Raw genomic sequence first — 21,337 nt, forward strand, 5'->3', positions numbered from 1 at the left:
ACTCCATAGAATGTTCATTATGAAGAAAATGGTAAAAAGGACAATTATGCTTCTGTAGTTTGAAAAAGTGTATATATCTCAAATTACTACTTACCATAAAATCATCTAACACAAATATCATCCACTGTGGCAAAACATGAGAAACAGTTCCTTTTTTTTTTTTTTTTTTTTTTTGAGAAACAGTTCCTTTAAAAGTCAAGAAAAATATAAGAATGGCCACACTCACCATTTGCGTTCATCACTGTTTAAGAGATCTCCTAACCTGTTCAATTAAGTAATAGAAATATAATACAAAGGAAATTGTAATGATGCTATTTGTGCAGATACATAAATAAAATTATATAATTATAAGAACAGTGGCAAATAACTAAAACTAATTAAAAGTTTATCAAAGTTGCTTAGAAAACATAAGGATAAAAAGCAACGTTACAATACAGACACAATCATTTGGAAAAAAAATAACATTTTAAAAGCTCATTCACAAAAACACAAAAGTTTGTGAAGAAATAGAAAAAAATACAAGACATATAAAGAGAAAGGTATAAACCTTTACCATCAGCCTTGAAAAAGTTCATTGATAGTTAAATTTCATATTAATTTTTTTTAAAAAACTATTTCTTCCCAAGCCAAAATAAAAATTACTACAGTAAATGTGACTCCAGTAAAATTTAACATATGATTTTTCATCAAACTTGTCTATTCCCAAAATTGAAACAGAAAGGTAAAAAATAAAGAGCCAATGTTATTATAGCCAAGGAAATTTTGAAGGAGAAACAAAAGCAGTGGATTCATTTATTTTACAATCTATCAAAACTTAGAAGAATAATTCAATTACAGCATGGTACATGTGCAGGGATGATGAGGAGAACAATGAAATAACAGAAAAACTAAGAAATATATCTGTGCATATATGAAAACTCTGTGTATAGCAGCATTAGAGTTGCAATTCAATGGGCTAAGGATGGAATATTCAATAATCAGCATTAGAACAATTGGTTATCAGTATAAACTGAACTGAACTTTACTCCAAATCCATTTTAATCTCCACCACTATAAAAAAAAAGTGAAGAGACTTATTTTTATTAAGTTATTTGTTTATTTATTTGACAGAGAAAGAGCGAGAGAGGGAACACAAGCAGGGGGAGAGGGAGAAGCAGGCTTCTTGCTGAGCAGGGAGCCTGATGTGGGACTCAATCCCAGAACCCTGTGGGGTCAATGACCTGACCCCAAGGCAGATGGTTAATGACTAAGCCACCCAGGCGCCCCAAGAGAGACTTTTAAAATATTAACAGAACATATAAGAAAAAATCTTTATTTAATAACAGAGAATAGCTTAAACAATGCAAAAAAAAAAAAAAAGAAAAGAAGCACACACACACACACACACACATTCCCCAAACCAAAAGAAACAATTGATAAATTTGCCAAATTAAAATGAAAACATTTTATCTGGACAAGGACTTCCTGGGACATTCCCTTTCTTGGAGCTTGGGATCCTTTGTGCAAATTCCTCTTTGTAAAAACGATTTACTTTCTCACTGCACTGTCCCTTAAAATTAAGAACTGAAATTATTAAATATTAAAAAATGCTGATGAAAACTTGATGACAATACAATACACTGAATTAAGGCATCCATCCTATGTATGAAATATTAAATGTGTCAGTAGCTTTATATTTAAAAAACTATCTCTGGGTTACTAGTATAGGTAAGCCTCCGATTGCTCACAGATCTACACTAATAAGACCTAGGAAAACTCTCAGCTGACACCATAAAAGAGGGTGCTTAATGACCATCTCCCCAGTACAATCTGAGGCAACATAATCTTTCCCCTGACTGGATGGGAAAGGGTCACGTTTCCTTGGGGATCTGCCAGCTGTAGGAAGGATTCCACAACCCCCAATCTACTTTTACTTTAGTGTGTGTAAACAACTCCTGAATGGTTAAAAAATATAAGCTATATCTTATTTCCCACTTATGCCCTTTTGAGTGTCAAGGGTCTGGTGCAGCATTAAAGCAAAGTTGTGTATTACTCATTATCTTATGAGTTTGTGTCTCATTTAGGAAGAAAAAATGTAATTCCTGCCTCAACCCCTGAACTTACAATACTAGTCCTTGATGAACATGGTATAACATTTTAAAGTGCAAACACTAGCCACAGATTGGAGCAATTTTATATAACTCAAGAAATCCACAAAAGACTAGAATGCAAAATACATTTTTTTAAAAACTACTATAATCTGATAAGAAAAACACAAGCTAATATGAAAATTAACAAGGGACTTCACCAAAAAGAAAATCTGAAAGGCCAATAAACTCATGCAAAGATTCTCAATCTTATTAGTAAATCAAGTAAATACAAGTCAATACAAGAAGGAGAAACCATTCCATATCAAATATGGCCGTTCCATATACAGTAATATTTCATAATATATAAGGAATTTATTTAAAACCTGAAACATAGAAGAATGTAGTTCAACAATGAAAACTATGGACACATCTATACAATTTTTTTTTTAAATTAAGACTATTTTTTCAGAGCAGTTTAAGATTCACAGCAAAATTGAGGGGAAGGGAAAGAAATTACTCATATACTCCCTGGATCACACATATAAACACTCTCCTGTTAATAATATCCACCATAGTGGGACATTTGCTAAAAATAATGAATTTAAACTTGACACACCATAATCCCCCCAAAACCCATACATAGTCTATATTATATCATTCACTCTTGGTGTTCCACATTCTATGGGTTCGGACAAATGTATAATGACACATATCCATCATTATGATATCATACAGAGTATTTTCACTGCCCTAAATCCTCTGTGCTCTGTTTACCCCCTACCCCTAAACACTTGGCAACCACTGATCCTTTTGTTGTTTTGATAGTGTTGTCTTTCCCAGAATGTTATACAGTTGGAATCATACAGGATATAACTTTTTCAAATTGGCTTCTTTCACTTCCTAGCAGGCATTTAAGTTTCTTCCATGTCTTTTCATGGCTTGATAGCTGTTCTTTTTTAGTGCTGAATAATTTCACTGTCTGGATGTATAGTTTATTTATCCTTTCACCTACTGAAGGACATCTTGGTTGCTTCCAAGTTTGGCAAATCATGAGTAAAGCTGCTATACAAATCTGTCTGCATGTTTTTGTATGGACATACATTTTAAAGTTTTTTGAGTAAATATCAAGAAGGATGATTGTTGGATCTTATGGTAACAGTATGTTTAGTTTTGTAAGGAACAGGCAAACTGTCTTCCAAAGTGCTGCACTATTTTGCATTCCCACCAACAATGTATAAGTTCCAGTTGCTCTACATCCTCCCCAACACTTGCATTGTCAGTGGTTCGGGTTTTGGCCATTCTAATAGATGTGAAGTAGCAGCTCATTGTTGTTTTACTTTGCATTTCCCTGACGACACATAATGTGGAGCATATTTCATATGCCTTTTTTTTTTTTTTTTGGACCATCTGTATACCTCCTTTGGTGAGGTGTCTATTAAGGTCTTTGGCTCCTATTTAAAACATGTTGTTTGTGTTTTCACTGTTGAGTTTTAAGAGTTCTTTGTATATTTTGGATAACAGTCCTTTATCAGATATGTCTTTTGTAAATATTTTCTCCCAGTCTGTGGCTTGCCTTCTCATTCTCTTGATATTTTCTTTCACAGAGTTTTTAACTTTAATGAAGTTCAGCTTATCAATTATTTTCCTGGATTGTTTCTTAGGTGTTTTATGCAAAAAGGCATCATCATACCCAAAGTCACCTAGGTTTTCTCCCATGTTAGTTTCTAGGTGTTTTATTGTATTGCATATACACATAAGGCTTTGATCCATTTTGAGTTACCTTTTGTGAAGGTTTTATGATCTGTCTAGATTCATTTTTTTGCATGTGTATGTCCAGTTGTTACCACACCATTTGTTGAAGAGAGAGACTGTCTGCTCCATTGTACTGCTTTTTTTCTCTGCCAAAGATCAATTGACTATATTTACAGGAATCCATTTCTGGGCTCTCTACTCTGTTCCACCAATCTATTTGCCTATTCTTTCACTAATCCCACACCTTTTTGATTACTGTAGCTTTATAGTAAGTAGCTTTATAGTTAAGTCTTGAAGTCGGGTAGCATCAGTCCCCCAAGTTTGTTATTCTTCAATATTATGTTGGCTATTCTTTGTCTTGTGCCCCTCCATATGAACTTCAGAATCAGTTTGTCAATAGCCATGAAATAACATCCTGGAATTTTGATTGGGACTGAATTGAATCTACATATCAAATTGGTAATTAATGACATCTTGACAATATTGACTTCTCTCCATGAACATGGAATATGTACTTCTCTCCATGAACATGGAATATCTCTCAATTTTTTTCTTTATACATTTATGCTATTTTAATGTTTTACTTGCATGAGATCCTTTTATAAGTTACAGAATTTATAATTTGGGGATCATATTATATTACATATTTGGGTTTGTGATACAAGATAATTATGTATAATTTTAATCAAAATTATTTTCAGCTTTATTCTTGTTTTCAATAAACTTCTGTTTATTAAGAATGATTATAGAATGCTGGTTAATTTACATTCTAGTGAAGTAAAAAATTACTGAATGCCCTAAACACAGATTACTAAATTTCAAGGAAATACAGCATACCAAATGTACCTACTACTGAAACAAGAAATAAGATATAAATCTCTAGAGACTATGGACTCTGAGAAACAAACTGAGGGTTCTAGAGGGGAGGGGGGTTGGGGGATGGGTTAGCCTGGTGGTAGGTATTAAAGAGGGCACGTACTGAATGGAGCACTGGGTGTTATACACAAACAATGAATCATGGAACACTACATCAAAAACTAATGATGTAATGCATGATGATTAACATAACATAATAAAAAAAAGATATAAATCTCTATAACTTACCATTCCTCATAAGGATTTCCAGTGCCTTGGACTTGTCATTATTATTTTTAATGCCTTTGATATATGTATTTTTAAAGTAAATCCCTGACATCTGTTGTTTCACATGAGTATTTTGCATAAAAGGACATTGCAAAATGTGTAAATAAATGGTCTTTTTGGCTTATTTGGAGTAGAATAATTAGACTTTTTTGTATCATGGTATGTCTTATAGACTGAAGTTACTATTTTATTAACGTCTGGACTTATTTCTGAAGATGGCTCAAGAAGTATCCTGAGAAACAAAAGCATTAAAAAAAAAAAAAAAAACTTACTTCAGCAAAACACCTGTCTAGGTGTAGAGGAAAGACTTGATAATTTCTGAGGTCTAATTACTTGTTCACATGGGTATCATGTGGCAAAAATAAATATAAAGATACTACTAAGACTGGAGAAAGACGAGCTGGACTTAGGCTTGATGACTGCTAGATTCTAATTGGATGTTTTCTTCAATATCTTCCTTATTTATCATTATGATTCATAATGAAGTATTATAGATCTCTATACATGAATACCCTTGCACAGTAAGTCATATATATGGATTTTGTCTCCAAATGAAATCAGGTAAACCACTGAGAAACTGCCCACAAACCATAGTAAAGCATTACCAAAGAATTTTAAAGAATCTCCTATACCTTTAATAAAAGTTACTTACATACTATGATGACTAGAGAACAAACCCAAAAAGTGATTCAGATGTTGTATTTCTGCTGGACTCACTATTATGTGACTCATTCTTGGATACCAGTTTCCAGACTGGGGACATTTGAATATAACTACATCAACAAAAGCCATGAATGCCATAGGTCTACTTCATTATCATTATAATTATTAAATGGAGTCATTCTTTAACTAAACCTGACCTAAAATTTTGAGTTTCACCATGTCATTTCAAGATACACACAAGAAATATTGAAAAATGCTCCAAAATATAACTTTGATTAAATGAAAATATTACATTAAATTACATATAATTTTATCTGTCAGTATATTCTTTTAAGTAGAGAATTCTCAGAAAAAGTTTACTCTCTTTTCCTGTCTCCTTATAAATAATGAATGTATGTTTTCAACTGTGGATTACTTCTGCACTGAAATCATTATTGTAGTAGGTATTGAAATAACCTAAAAGGCACTCATTTGCCTGTAATGGAACTCTATCTTCAAGACATAAATAAGTAAGCAGGTATTAAAAGGTTATTTGTTTTTCAGATATTAAACAGTATGTTAAAACTTCAGGATTTAGAACAGTAATCCGTATCTGCATGCAAGTGATCAAAAAGAAAGCCAGATTCTTATTATGGATTTAGAATTAATTGCCTGACACTAAGAGGAACAGTCACCTTAAAAAAAGTTGCTTTTTCACATCAGCAACAAAGCTTTTACCTCAGCTGCCAAATCTTATGTGCCTGATGTTTTGTATAAATATAGGGGGAATGCATTTTTATGTCAAGTAAATTACACCTTCAATATTCCTAATGACTGAAGGTAAGATTAATTAGACAAATGAGATTAAGCTACTACCTGCCAAGTCACAGTCATCATCCAGCTTTATCTACGTAATGAAGGATGATGGAAAAGGTTATCATTCGAGACTAACCCATATGTCTCCTCCTGCTTGTCCCCATCCCCAACTGGTGTGTTTTACTTATCCCTTCTGAGTGATAAAATATCTTCAACACCACTGAGGTTCTCCAACATTCTAGATATTAAATACTTCTGTGTCAAAACCATATAATCTAAGTTAACTGTGTTAGATATCTAGATAGCTCTTTTCAAAATCAAGTCTCTAGGTTTTCCTAAATTATTAATGTTTCCAGCTGGCACTGATATGTCTACAAAGTCCCTGATTTTTTTTTTCACACATCTTTCCATGTAGTTCTGTAATTTCATTGTGTTTTCCCCTTCATAAGTCATTAGTAATAATAAGCGAGTGTTTATAATCAGTGTAGCCTACACTGATTCTTCTAGTCTGTGAGTTTCTTGCTATGGTAAATCATAGATTTTTCTCTAAATGAAGTCTTTGTACCCCCAATTGTTTTCCTTGCTATAAAGTCTCCCATGCTCTTTTTAATATTAATAAGAGATGCCTCAGTTTACCCAGAGAATTCTAAATTTGACATATGTTAAAATGCCCCCAATGCAGCCCACAGTGATATAAAGGAGGTTTACTAGACATGAAACAGGGTGCTCATCACAATAACTGGGATAATAACCTAGGTTAAGTCTGTACAAATTGGACTTTTTCCAATGAGTTCCATAGCCAATGCTTTGTAATTAAGCTTGTTGCCATACATCTAATGTCAGTTGCCAGGAATACTTTCCACATGACATCAATCTCTCCTGGTCCTAAATGTAAAGTAATCATTATCTCCTAAAGCAAAACATTTATTCAGACCTCATCCCAGGACACTTCATAGTAAGAACTATAATATTAGCAACCCACAGAAACGACACTAACAGTAGGCTGAAAGAGCAGTGGCCTTTCTACATCAAGTATTGCCAGCTAAGACATTTTTAGTTTTGGTGTTAGTACTTAAGGGCTTTTGGGAGAACTGTGCATTATCTCTCTAGCTTCTGGAATATTTACCTAAGTGAGACAACACATCAGCACATTAACAATAGTCTAATGTTGAGAACTATCTCTGAGGTTCAAATTCTACTTATACTAAGTAGCATATTTGCATAATCTCAGATGGAAAAACTTCTTTTTCACTGAGCTCACATGACTATATGTAGTTTTCCATCACTAGTTATGGTAGTTATTTCTGCATTGTAATACCTGTATCACTCCTACTGATCTATAATTATTTTTCAACAAAAATTCCAATTGGATTCATTTGTACCTGCTTCATAACAGCAAGGACAGGGTCTTGATCAATCACCTATCAGAAAATAAGACCCAAGGAATGTAGCCAAGACTAAGAAGGAGAGAGGGTAGCAGTATAAAGGCACTAGGAAAATAAACACCCACTGAGAATGGCAAGCCTGCAATAAAACTTTGACAACAAGAAAACACAAAACCAAAGAGATTTCATAGTCGGTGCTTAAAAATTCTATTCCAGTTGATGTCCTTGAAACCCCCACGGTGGAGTAGGGCTGGGGGGAAAGGGGGCTCTAGGCCCATGTTCATAGTGCCTAAAAAATGAAAAGAGGTTTCCATGATGAGCAAAATGGACATGGATCATGACCTCATGGTGCTCACATTCTGAAAGGGAGGTCAACATTAGATAACTGCATGAAGAGACATAAACTTGTAATGAATTTCAGTTATATAGTGCTGTGGAACCAAATGATAACAGGTCATGATCTGGTCAGGCAGAACAAGAAAGGCTTCCTTCAGGAAGTGACTATTGTGTTGAGATACTAGGCAAAAAGGAATTGGGAGTGGTGATCTGTTGAGGGAGAAATAATCATGTGCAAAGACTTTGGTGGAAGGTCATATGATGTGCCTAGAATGCAAGAAAGGTGAAGAGCACAGTGTGAAATAAGTTGGGGACATTTAGAAAAGGGCTAAACTGGGCGCCTGGGTGGCTCAGATGGTTAAGCTTCTGCCTTCGGCTCAGGTCACGATCCCAGGGTTCTGGGATCGAGTCCCGCATCGGACTCCCTGCTCAGCGGGGAGCCTACTTCTCCCTCTGCCTCTCTCTCTCTGTCTCTGTCTCTCATGAATAAATAAATAAAATCTTAAAAAAAAAAAAGAGCTAAACCACTTGAATCAAATAAGTTAATGTCTATTAAAAAGTACTGGAAGGTGTCAAATGATAATATATTGATTATTATGATAAATGGTTAAGCCACTGTCAATTAATGTTATCAGAGTTGATAATTTCCAAGTCTTAAACATAAGGAAATTTGTTTCAGAAAAATAAAAATATGATATATTTAATGTCAGTAAGAATACTTAATATTTAGAAGGCATATTAGTTTTGTAGAGTGATTATCATTACTGCTGTGCATATAGTAAATTATCTTTAGATACATATATACATATGTATATATTTAGACAGGCATGCACATTTCCTGTTCAGATATTATTGTTTATTGTTTAATTTTATCACAGTGCTTTAAACAAGAAGGAACAGTAGAAACAGACAGAAATACTATTTTTACTGACTAAGACTAACTGAAAATGCCACAGTGAGAAAAATAACCATCATAACAACCACCACTACCTCAACTGTCCTACACTAGTAACGAATAGATATTCCATTGCCTCATTATTTTACTACTTCTCCATGCTTTACTTCCTCTAAGAAAGTTCCTAGTATTCCATTTATTTTTAAAGGGATTTTAATGGACGTGCTATGAATCTTCAATGAGCTATTTGAAATCTGAGGAACCTAATTAGGAATGTATTTACTTTCTCTTTTTTTCAGGGTGATTAATTCCATGCAAGACTTTCAGCCTAATGTTACTCCAAAGAAAAAAATAGAAAGGTAAAAGGAGGTTCTACTTCTACAGACTAATGGACTGGTAATTTAAAAATTGAATTAAGCATTAACTCAGAAGAGTCCTTCTCAATATATAAATTATTTCTGTTTAGCCTTCTATTGCCAGGTTAATTAAGGAAATCCTCCAGCCTTGATTATAACCATTAGTAAATGAAAATGTATTTGAATTCACTAGTCTTGTGATTTATACTAGAGAATCTATGTGAGTAAATATATTTCCTATGCTAACAGCTTTCATAAAGTCAGATGTGTTATTTAGAAAAGTCAGCTTTATCTGTGGAAAACAAAAATTTATTAAGTATCTAATTTATTGTTTGGGCATATAAAATCTCTGTAGGTTCTTGTGGGGTTGCCTTTAAGAAACAAACCTTATATATCTCTATATCTTCAAGATGTGTGAAATCAACTCAAGCTTAGTCGGGTCCTCCATTTCTTTAAAAAAGCAAAACCTAGAAAATCTGAAATGTCTCCCTCAAGTTGCTTTATTTAATAAAAAGCGCAAGAACAAAAACAGCAAAAGCAATTTTTAAGATAAATGAATAAATGATGTACGAAAAGAGTACAAGGTAATAAAACATGCATAGAAAAAACCTACACTAAAATAATGATTTGTAATCTATCTTCTGCATACTTAGACTCATCATTTTATGCTACAGTTATAATGAATTAACTTCAATATAACCTAATATATCCTATTTGTTTATGTCTTAAAAGTAGTCCTTCTAAATTACTTTGAGTACACTAGCAACAACATACTGAATGCCTGTTTTAGCTATGAAATAGATAGCACAATTCAGAAATAAATTCTTAACAACAGTCTTTCTGTTCCCTTAAAGATATAGACCTATCTGTTGCTGGAATATTGAAGCTGTAATATGTTGCAAAATAAAACTAAGGTTATTAAGTATTTTCTACCCATTCTCTTCAAGGAAATTTTAATTGCTAAGCACCTAATTAAAATAAATAATCTAGGCTAAATCAAACTTTTACTGTCTATAAAAATGCACGCATAATCATTTTGTGTGGTGACATTTTGACACAAATATATCCCTAAGAGAAGCAAGGGACGCCTACACCGTGTATTTGGGAAACGGGAAAAAAGAAATATGTCAAATTTAAATCAAATAAACTAGAAAAATGGCAAAACAATAGGATTAGAAGTATGAACTAGGAAAGTCTGAACATTCCCCAAGATACCATTTTTACTTTTCAAATCCTATAAACATAAATAATCATGTAATTGATGTATTTACCTGATACATCCAGTAATTAAAAAGCCCAAAGATAAGTATGCAGTTGGGAATTGGTTTGGGGGTGGCGTGTAATATATTACATTACGCATCTTGTACAATCTTCATGTCCTGATTTCAATCCATGTCCCTACCTGTGATTTCTCTTTCATTTTTTAGTTTGCGTATTTATAAGTTGCCATAAATTCTCCTTCAAGGACACAGAGAACACGTTACTCAGTAAACCAACAAATCAAGAGAAATGTCATTTCCTGCACCAGTCTCTTACTCTCCATATACCATTGGAGATCACAGTCATGAAAAGGGTAGTTGATATTTAAGAATCAAAAGACCAGAGATTTTATTCCATCTTCTTAATTCATTAGACAAGCAAATTTAATAAAATATTTGGTCATGCTGAATCCATTTACTTATGTGCAAATATTATTTTAATCTCTCCCCTCTCTATGCCTCAAAGCTGCAATATAAATCATGATAACCATGTGAAGCAGTCCTGAAAAAAATCTCAGAAAACCCCATAAACATATGGGTTATCAACATAAAAAGTAATAACTATATCTTCAGAAAGATAAAACTCAAAAAAGAAGTCAAATAGTCAGTGATGAATAATCCTGGTTTTAATTTGTATATGAATTTGCAAGATTTCCAGTTAGCCTCCTCTAAGTATTTTTAAAACCACGGGCAACGATCAAACTGAATGTAGTCAACTTACTTCTGGAGCCAGAAGAGTTCCTCACTGCTGTGAAGGAGTCAGCACTCTGCCTGGCTGCTGAAGAAGACGGACAGGGTGAAAGCATCTCCAAAGCTGATTCTGAGGATAGTGTCAGAAGGGTGCTCAGCTACTACATATCTTCCCAACACCTGGCTGAATGGTTACAGGGACTCTTCAAAGGAGACAAGCACAAAAAGAGTGTATCAAAATATGTCTATAAATATCTTTAAAAAATAGAGTTGCTGTTAACTGCGTGATCAATCCCAAAATATATCAGGAATATCACTAAATATAATTTGAACAGATTTGCATAATAAGGCTTTCTAATGGCCCTGATTCCAACAGCTATGTCAGCGTTGTGTTTTTCATCTCTAGAGGTTTTCTTATCTCATAATTGAAGATAGTTTAAACAGTCGAAAGATATATAGTTCAATTTTCTTTACATTTCAATTAATTCAACTTGCAGACTAATGTTAAAAAAATTACAAAAGTCAAGAAATGTTTAACCATCATCTACTATGTACCAAGCACATGATGCTGGCCATTCAGCAGTGAATGAAGCTCATAAATCCTGCCCTCATAGCAGCAAACTGCTTTATGTTGTGATGCCTGTATTTCCTTCAAGACAGAATCCACTTATTTAAACACATCGATAATCTACAGAGGAAATCCTCAGATGTGCCACTTGTATTTGAACTTCATGTCAGAAGATAGCTGATTTCTACCTATTTCTGAGAGTCCCATATTAATCTAAATAATAACTGATCTACATCTAGGAGACACAATATTTAACTTTCTTTCCCCTAACATCTATATAATAATGCCAATTAATATTCAACCACTATCACTTTTAATGCAGAAATGGGCTGAATTGTTTAAAATGTTTTTTAAATGAACAAAGGCATTGTAATTTTACTTAAGTCATGATTTATTTTATCTTATTAAGAATCATATAAGATGATACAAAAACAGTTTGGGTTTTGTTTATTGTTTCTGCTGTCTCCATTTGTAAAAATGTGTGAATGATCTTATAAAGTCAAAATTTAAGAGGGTGATTATATTGTCCTGAGATGGCTGATAATTACAGCTTAAAAAAAAAAAAAAAGTAAAGCTACTGCTTAAAGTTTATATTGAAATTACTCAGGAATGTTAAAAATCAATGAACAGATTAATGGTAAAGTGGAATAAAAGTAAATTACAGTTCATTTCAAATTACCTTTATGAATCTGCCAACTGATGCTATCTTTTTAAAATTTATATTTATTACAAAAGAAAGATGTGTCTTAGAGAATTAGGGAATAATTTAGATATACCACATATACACATACATGAATATAAGTCAATCATATGCCAACCATTCTGAGACAGCTGTCATTTGCCTTGTTATTTATTTCTTTCCATGAATATTTTAATTTTTACATTTTATATGCATGATAAAAATATAAGAAATACAAAAGCAAATCTCCCTCCAAAGCAAGACATATACCCCTTAGAAGAAACAAATTTCAAATTTCAGAACATCCTCCCAGAAATACTTCACACATATATGAATGTGAATCTGTGTGTGTGGATTTTTATACATATATAAGATTGTACCCTATTTTGCTCTATTCCTTTTATTTCATACACCATGAAGATCACTCCTGTTTTCTATTATCGACCCTATTCATTCTATCCATGAGTTTCTATTATATACATACAATATAATCTGCTCATAATATGTCCAGGTTGAAAATTAGCAAATGTCCAGGATTTTATCATAAGATGATATAATCAACGTCCTATTATACATCTATCTATGTACACATATTAGTGAATACATTTATAACAAATTCCTAGAAGTAAAATGTTTAGGTACAGAAGCCTGCTATTGAAACTCTGATTATGCTCCCTCCCTGTAGTAAAGAGGAAGTATAAAGCAAGAGCAAAATATTATCAATATCTCCAATTATTATACTAACAATAAAAAAGGACTGATGATCAACAGTATCTCCATGTCTTCATTTTAGCATGGAAAGCATAGTAACTGCTACAATCCTTTCTAAATTCTAATAACCCAAAGCTCTTTTTATCTACAGTTATATCATTTATTAATGATAACATTTTCCCTTTTCTTACAATAACTTTTATTAAGTACTTACTATGTGCCAGCTGCCAAAAAGCATCTATTATCTAAACCAATTCTCCCAAGAATCAAATGAAATAAATGCATATTCTTATACACTGCTATGAAAAGTAGGGATAGAGGTAAGTCAACTAGCCTTGAGAAAGGTCATATAGCTAGCACCAGGCAAGCCTGGGACTTTTAATCTAGGGCTAGCTCACTCCAAATCAATGCTCCTGTATCTGATATTGTAAGTGAAGATTTCAGAAAGCCATTATAGAATTCTATAGTAAAGAAACACAAAGAAGGTGCTGGGTTTTTTGTGTTTTTTTTTGTTTTGCTTTTTGCTTTTTAGTCCATATATTTTGGTCAGTGCAGTGCCAAAAATAGTAGGTTTTAGATTGGTATTCTAATACTGCAATTTTGTGGTGCGATCTTACAAAGATATCCTTTTCTACTTGATAATATCTTGAAATAAAACATCTTATGAGAAATTCTGATAAGTTCCTTAGTTCCAAGTTGTTGCTATGTTGGCCTTCTTCCACAGTCTTAGAAAATTTGGCAACTGTTATTGTTTATGTACATGTATTCCCAAGAAATATGGTTCTTCCTCCAACAATTATCTTGAATGCCAACATTAAACTCTGAAAGAACTCAGGAAACATGGGCAAAACTCAGAAAGTTATTAGGGAATATTTTTTTCAAAATGGAGAATCATGACCCCTTCCAGATCCTAGTGGCATCTTCTTCCCCTCAAGGTCTTCGCTAAGTGCTCATCAGTTGTCTGAACATATACTTTGATTCAAATCTCACTATCAAAAACAAACAAACAAACAAACAAACAAATCTCACTATCGATAAAGGCAGGACTTTAAAAGTCTTATGAGCCTTGACTGGAATCATAGCAATGACCATATTATTCAGTTTTCTCTCTTAAAATGAAAAACAATATTACAAAAAGTTGTCATTATTTCAAGGTGCCATACATCTGAAAGTATCAATCTGTAATAAAATTCATTGTAGGCATGTGATAATTTTGTTTCCCTCAGGAAGTTTTTCCTAAGGTTGCCCTAAGTTTTACCACATTGATCACTAAAGAAACCCTTGAAATATTTGAAGGTAGCAGTAACATAATCTTAAGTATTTCCTTCAAGTTTAAAGATCCACTTTGAGCAATTATGAATCCACCAAAAAGCATCATTACTTATCTTTCTCCACCTTACCTCTAATAGTACAAAATAAATAACATGAAGGAGCTGATCTCATTAGTTTTTAATTATATCTACCTTGTGTTGAAAATGATTAAAAATTAAACATTTAGTCGTCCAGATGTTTCAGCTACATGATGCAAAAACCCAGCTGTTTTGAAATATATGATGAATAAATGAATTAGATGGTTTCACTGTAATTTAGTCAATCACTTATTTGATAATCATATAATAATATATTGTTTGGTATAATATAGCCATGATCTTAGTGGACTACTCCAAAAATGAGGGTATAATATAAGAAATACTATTTTATTAAGACAAATAACTTGAAAAAAATTTGGACCAGAAATATAGAATAAAATCAGAAATTATTTTTTGATAATGGGTTTTTGAAATGCATAAATATTCAGGGGGATTCATAAAAATGCTATTATTAAAACATGCTTGCCTCATCACCAGTACTGTTAAACCTAATTTAAAAATTAAATTAGAAACCCTGATTGAATATGACCTCACTGATATGAGGAATTCCTAATCGCAGGAAACAAACTGAGGGTTGCCAGAGTGGGGGGTGGGGTGGGAGGGATGGGGTGGCTGGGTGATAGACATTGGGGAGGGTATGTGCTATGGTGAGCGCTGTGAATTGTGTAAGACTGTTGAATCACAGACCTGTACCTCTGAAAAAAATAATGCAATATATGTTAAGAAAAAAAAGAAGATAGCAGGAGGGGAAGAATGAAGTGGGGGGAATCGGAGGGGTAGACGAACCGTGAGAGACGATGGACTCTGAAAAACAGAGCGTTCTAGAGGGGAGGGGGGTGGGAGGATGGGTTAGCCTGGTGGTGGGTATTGAGGAGGGCACGTTTTGCATGGAGCACTGGGTGTTGTGCACAAACAATGAATCATGGAACACTACATCAAAAACTAATGATGTAATGTATGGTGATTAACATAACAATAAAAAAATTTTTAAAAGAAACCCTGATTGAATATGGAAATCTATTTGTGTTACTGAATAAAGTGTACCATATACCCAGCTATAGGAAAATGTTTACAAATTATTATACACATCCAGGATCATATGATAAATAAATTAATGCACCACTAGAACATTTGTTGCTTAATGTAAATGTCACTTTGTAAATGAGAACAACTAATCATTCCTTTCCTCTAATAGCAAGTGTTCAGCAGTTAAATAAAACATAAATCTTGGTGACCTAAAAATTTTACTACTGCATTTGTAATTTCCTGTTAACAACTCAAGAAAATAATTTTAAGTGATGCTGTATTTCAGTAACATACAACCCAAGGTGGAGGCGTATTTGGGAGGGGCAGGGAGAAAGTATAGACAGTTAACAGGAGGAACTGTGGTAATACAACTGCTCTATATTTTGACTGTGTTTGTATCACCTACATATGTGATAAATTTTAGGAAACGAAATGTAAATACCCACAAGTATATGTAAAACTGATAACCTGAATAAGGTAAGTAGATGGACTCAATGTCAGTTCCCTGGTTGCAAAATTAGATATTGTACTACAGTTATACAAAAGGTTACCATTAGGAATAAAACTCTGCATAGGGTCTATGGGATCTCTCTGAATTATTTATCTCAACTGCATATGAATCTACATAATGGCATATCAGGTGACTTAGAGTGACCCTTAAGGGCCAATAATTTCAGGCTGCAGTCTCAGCATTCATTAATAGAAAAGGAATATCTAAAACATCAAGTTTAAGATTGCAATGAATTATTTGGTCCTTATCAAATCACATCTGGGTTACAGTGTGTCTCACAGAAAGACTGGGAAAAAACTTAAATCCATTAGTCAATGAAAAGGATTGAATTGCTCCTTGCTTTGGGTGCTAGAGTGCATCAGTGACATTATTGTCAGGACAGGATTAGATTTTATACCAGGAATGTGGTATAGTAAATTATCTAACTGCTGAGTGTCCTACTGGGGTGAGGTTGAATAGTCTCTACCTGCTCTTAACTGATATTTTCCTTTCTTAGTTAATAATCAAAGAAAATGTAGATTTCTGGTGTTTGAGAAATGTGAGGTGGTTTAAGAGTGGAAGAAAATGCTTAGTAGTGTGGACAGGAATTCTGTGGGTTTTTTTGGTGGTGGTGGTGGTGGTTTCTTCATTTTTAATCAATGTTAAGCTCTTATCAAATGCTTAACAAATTATATTAAAAATACATCCACTTAAAATTTATAAATCTAAACAAATGCATCTATGATATAAGTAAATTGAACCCACAACAGGCATACTATATATATATATGTATATATATAGTATAGTATAGTAGAAATATCTATACAGTATATATATTAGAAATATATACTTTAAGCATATATGAATAAAGTAGATATTTTTATTAAGCACACCCACATAAGTGTGTATTAGAATACTATATAAGTATATATAGTGGGATATTTTAATGTATATAGATATAGGTGGATCAAAAGAGAGAAAGAGAGAGAGAACATGCTCTATAGTAAGAACCCTAGAGCGTATATATTTGACTAAAATCAGTGAGTTGAACATGAGGCTGTAAGTCCTGAGTAACTACTGAGAAACTGTGATTAAATGATTTTGGAGCAATCTTAGACAATCCAAGGACCACATGAAAACTGGGAGCTGAAAACACTGCAAATATGCTGAAAAGCAATATGCGTGTAGAAAATATCTAAAAGCACAAGGGATACTTCTTTGTGGGGATGAGGGCTGGCTTAAAACCATTCTTACAACTACAGAGAAGAACTATGAGAATGGAAGTGAGAGAAAGCACACTTATAATGTACAACTAATGGCACCTCGTGTACCCTAGATCTCCAGTTGGCCTATAAACTCTTTGAGTCCCTGGAACATCATATGGATAACAGTGTACCTCAGCATCAACCGTGCTCACTTCCATACAACAGACACTCGAGAAATACAAATTAAAGAATTTTAACTGCAAACAAAGGAAAACCATATGCTAAAAAACTCAGGGAGTTAACACTTGAAGAGAAAGTTTCTAAAAGAAAAGATGATTTAAAAAGAGAAGAAAGTTCTAAAAGTAAAATCTGTATGATACAATTAGAAATGATTTTTGATGGTAAAGAGGTTATTGGAAGGTAAGTTAAACCATGAAGACTGCAGAGGAGAAATTCTCCATAAAGTCAGGTTATAAAGTGGCAAGTATAAAACAGAAGGAAGGACGTAGAACCAAAGATGAATATAAAATAGTGTTTGCAAAATCACTTTCAGATACATTATTTCATTACACAGTAACCCCGCTGTCCTTGGTCTTTTCTTGCTCAGCATTTTACCGAGCTTGCAAGAGGACATAAGAAACAGTGCTTATTAAATCTGTGAATCTGTGACCCACACAAAACTGGGATTTAAAAATGTCTCCATAGGTTTAATGGATGGGTCAAGACTGTCAAAATGAACTATAATGGAGCCAAAGGTAAAGATGCTTAGATTAAAAAATTAAACTATTATAGTGTAGGGTGAAGGATATGTCTTTAAAGGCAGTTTATATGAAATACACTTAGAGTATTAATTGTCCCCATGGTCCTCAGGGTCAATAGTTTCAGGGCTGCAATCTCAGCATTCATTAATAGAAAAGAAATACCTAGAACAACAAGTTTAATAGTCACAGTGAATTATTTAGTCCTTATCAAACCTCATCTGAAATACAGTTTGTCTCATTCTGAATTCTTGCAAAACATGCCTAGAGACAGACTCCCAAAGAAAGCATGGCCAATCCCAACCACTACAATGAAAAACAATTGAAAACTAAAACTGGAAATATTATCTTGGAAAAAGATTAAGAAACAGGGCAGATATCTTCAAATACCATTTGTAAGAGGAGGGTGGAGGTGGTGTTAAAGTCAGAGACTCAGAATGAAGAATAAGAACTTCTTGGGGATTTTGTACATTAAGGATCATGCTATTTTCATAGTATTGCATTAGTATGGTCTGCCCAAGAGCTCACTGTTAGCCAACAGGTTCATTCTATATAACTATCAAAGATGATGTTCTTGCGTGGGACTTAAGGTCAGAAGAGATGGCCATGAGAATACCTTCTAATGTTAATATTTTATGAGATTGCCTCTAAGGCAAACTGACTTTCCTGCACCCTGAGAGTGTGGCTCTATGGAGTGGTCTCTTCCAAAGCTATGAGGAAAAGAGATATGTGTATATTTCATCACTGAATTTATAAAATGATAAATACTTACGATTATAAATGAGAAAATTTACCTCAAATTCTAAGTCATATCTCTAAGCAATAGATTCCTACTCCAACACATATGTGTGTGGGTGGGGGTGGGGGGGTTAGTGTTAATTATTTTTTCAATAAGTTCTAGTTTGTGATTTTGATGTTTGACCAAGGGAACTGTAACTTCCTTTATAACTAAAAATGTGTGCATTTAAATTTTACTGTAAGTGCTATTAGCTCTGTAAACTTTAAGTCTCTAAGACCACAATTTAATTTTCTTCTTCTTTTTTTTTTAATTATTTATTTATTTGACAGAGAGAGAGACAGTGAGAGAGGGAACACAAGCAGGGGGAGTGGGAGAGGGAGAAGCAGGCTCCCCGCTGAGCAGGGAGCCCGATGCGGGGCTCGATCCCAGGACCCTGGTATCATGACCCGAGCCGAAGGCAGACGCTTAACGACTGGGCCACTCAGGCGCCCCTTTAATTATCTTCTTTAGGGTGATTATATGCATTAGCTAAATGAGTCTGCATTGGTGTAACTAACCTCAGAATAAAATAAAAGCTAATTTCAAACTTTTATGTTTTACCATTTTCAAAGCTTTTTCACACATATTATTTAGCGTGGTCTTCAAAATAGTCTTAAAGCAGGTAGCACTGTTATTTGATCTCATTTCAAAGGCCCAAATATGAAAAGGCATTTGCACAAAGCCATACTGCTCTTTGGTAGGAGGTAAAAGAACAGATTATAGAATCTCTGATTCTTATAAGTCTCTTTCCATTCAACTCCATTTTAAACAATTTTAAAAAAAGTTATTCATGCACAGGAAACTTCAACCAAGTTATGTCAAGAAAGAAGAGAATTGATAGCACTATAAGGGATGTGAGCAATAAGAAATAAAATGGAAATTTAACTCATAGGAGCCAAACTGGTAAATCATTTATGCACACTTCTAATTTATTTTGGAGCTAATGGCAATATATGTTGAAATTTATCTCAATATATCAAAATGAATAAACTGAAGAGAAAATGTAATTTAATATAGAAATGAAAGTTAGAGACAGTTTCAAAATGTGCATGTATGCCTATTGATGTTGGCTTTAAGTTACTATTTTTGAGATTACATTATTAAAATATGTGGTTTTCTGACCTATATCAGTAACTACACTTCTTAATTATTGAAATAATTGAATGTTAATGACACTTTAAATTAGGATAAAATTTTCTCATCTAATCAATGAAGTTCTCTTGATTCAACAGCCTTAATATCCTACATCTGTTTGCATCTGTTCCTCACTACTATTATTGTAATTCACTATTTCACTATATTTTACCTACATTAATACGACAGCTTCATAAATGGAATTTTTGTTCCCATCTTATCACAAGACAACATATCGCCCATATTTTCATTTTGCCACCACCATAATTATCTCTACAAAATGCATATTAAATTATGTGCCATATATAAAATTCTAATATGGCATACAAGGCCCATAAGTATCTGGCTTCAAACATTCTTCATGCCCTTAATCTCCATGCATACTAACCTGTATCTTTTCAAAGACAAACTTGAAAATCTCACACCATACTTGCAAGTTCTCAAAACAACTCGCCTTTTGGATATGTGAGGCATCTGCATTGGCTGTTCCTTCAATACTCCTCTCTTCTTTGCCTAGCTAACTCCTTATCTTCTAAAATTAGCCCCAATGTTGAAATGAGACAGAGAGGGGAAAAAAACCAAACACACACACACAGAGAACAAGAATGGGTCACATGATCAAATTTATATTAACAAAAAATTATTCTGGCTAATGCCGGCTAATGCTGGCCAATGTGGAAGAAGAGAAACACGTTAGGAGATGATTTCCATAGCCCAGGACACAGACAAAATTTTTAGAGTAGGATGGTGGCATAAACACAAATGGAACTTGGTACACATCTATCTGCTGTTGAACCATTGCAAACCTCATGCTACAAAGAGCATACCTAAAATTGTGACTCTATCACTGACTAGCTTTATGATTATGAGAAAGCCCTTTTACCTAAGCACCAATGACCTCATCTAATATATTTTACGTGAAAATTAAATGAGACCATGTAAGTGAAGAATTAACACAAAAGCCTGGAATATAGCTGCTAGTCAAAGGGGGGATTACCTTTTAAAAAGTATCAAATGAGGAAAGTTTCAGAAAAATTTTAAAAAGTAGAGTAACATTACAAATACCAGATGCACACTTAGAGAAGAAAATGACCCCCAAAATTCATATGATCTAAAAACATAATGTTAACAACAATACCAACAAACCAACCAAAAAATCAAAAGGTTTAGATAATTTCAACCATAAGCCAAAAGAAAAAAATAGAATGACAAAGACTTGTAGTCTGTGTGTGCTCAGACCTTAGTCCTAGACTCAACCCTGAACACTCAATATTT

The 21,337-nt window shown here is 33.5% G+C and overlaps 1 protein-coding gene across 1 annotated transcript in view; it reads right to left on the minus strand.

Annotated features, from left to right (window-relative positions):
• LRFN5 (leucine rich repeat and fibronectin type III domain containing 5) overlaps positions 1 to 21,337 on the minus strand; it is a 256,511-nt gene that overhangs the window by 127,033 nt on the left and 108,141 nt on the right. Inside the window, exon 2 of the mRNA XM_034992514.1 lies at positions 11,375 to 11,546. The gene's annotated coding sequence lies outside the window, so the exon portion shown is untranslated. The remainder of the gene's footprint in view (positions 1 to 11,374; positions 11,547 to 21,337) is intronic.

This window comes from Mirounga leonina, unplaced genomic scaffold (assembly GCF_011800145.1).
Source record: "Mirounga leonina isolate KUSES-001 unplaced genomic scaffold, KU_Mleo_1.0 Mir_82, whole genome shotgun sequence".
Classification (NCBI taxonomy): domain Eukaryota; kingdom Metazoa; phylum Chordata; class Mammalia; order Carnivora; family Phocidae; genus Mirounga; species Mirounga leonina.